This window comes from Phalaenopsis equestris, unplaced genomic scaffold, assembly GCF_001263595.1.
Source record: "Phalaenopsis equestris unplaced genomic scaffold, ASM126359v1 Scaffold235757, whole genome shotgun sequence".
Taxonomy (NCBI): domain Eukaryota; kingdom Viridiplantae; phylum Streptophyta; class Magnoliopsida; order Asparagales; family Orchidaceae; genus Phalaenopsis; species Phalaenopsis equestris.
In genome coordinates this window covers 82,624-84,189 of record NW_018253616.1, presented here as the reverse complement: position 1 = coordinate 84,189, position 1,566 = coordinate 82,624, and positions in this window count along the sequence as shown.

The following is a 1,566-nucleotide window of genomic DNA, read 5'->3' as shown; positions in this document are numbered from 1 at the left end:
ATTTGGAGTAGATTGACTTCCGAAATGAACATCAACCTGATTAACATTGGTTAGGATAACATTACAGATTGTATTAAATATTGGAAAGAGATAAATCTCATGCCAATTCCCTTCATTGTTGCTTGGTTTATTTGGATGGCTAGAAACATGACCAAACATGAGGAGAGGGAGGCCAGTGCTACAAGGGTGATAACTAACTGCTGGTCTTACCTAAATAAGCTGATAAACTGGAGGAAGTTCCCCAAGATCCTGCGGACCATAACTAACATGGGTGCTAATAACATTAAGATCATTAAGGTGAGATGGGAGAGACCTCCTTATCCTTTCATTAAAATCAATACTGATGGAAGCTACACAAACAAGAGAGCAGGTATTGGGGGAATTTTTAGAGATCACACAGGGAATACTTTGCTATTCTATAAGGCCCCTTATATAGTTGATGATGCTTTTGAAACTGAAGCTGCTGCTCTATATTGGGCATTAAAATTTGCTAAGGAGAATAAGTAGCAGTGGATTGTTGCTGAAGTGGACTCCTCCCTGCTGGTGGAGTTACTAAATTTTAAGATGTATTCCTCTTGGCATATCAATCAATGGATTCACATAATTAAAAAGCTCAATACTGAAAGGAAGATTCATTTCTCATTTGTGTATAGGGAAGCTAATAGACCTGCAAATTTCCTGTCTGTCGAGGGTGCTAATGCTGAACATATTGAGGTATCCACAATCCTCTCCCCCTCCCTCCACTTACTAACTCAGGGGGACAAACTTCAAATTACTTATCTAAGAGTGCAAAAATGATTATTGGGACAATGTTTCAGGCCATGATTAGTCCTGCTCTGATACTGAGGCTGTGTTACTTGTTTGTTACTGGGTGTTCAGATGTTTTGTTTTGCTTGGGGGCTGATTTGTACTTTCTAATTTTCCAGACTGTGTTTGTTGGAAAATATATATACATAGGTGTATGTATATATCTTCTCCTTCCTGTTTATGGGAGTTTTGGTGGTTGGTATATCCCTTATGAGTGAGTACTCTTGTACTTTAATTTCTAGTTTGGGGACTTCCCAACCAACCTTTTTGTAATTTCACTCTTTTTAAAATGTAGGGAGACGAGTCATGATCCTTTTACCATATATATATATGTTTTAGAAAAGAATGAAATCAAACTGACCCCATATTTTTCATAGTTTAAATGAAAGAGCACTGTACCTCAAACCCTGTTTCTATTCCAAAGAATAAACACAAGATTTGAGGATGAGGCTCGATCAAAAAAACTAAGAAATATATAACATCCGTTTGGTCTACAAAACGGTTTTATTTGCCGACAAGTTCCCCTATTTAACCTAAAGAATTAAATAGGATTTATATTCAGCTGGGTTCAGACAAGCTTCCTATAAGGGCAAGCCCCTATAGTTAATTACATCTTAGATAACCGAAGTCAACTAAGAAAACTCTCGATAAAAATTAGAAAATATTATCTTCAAGGAGTTCAAAAGGATAGAACTTTTCAAAGAAATCAGACAAAGATGTGTGAAAGGGGAATGACTCAAATTTGGAATATTTTGTTTT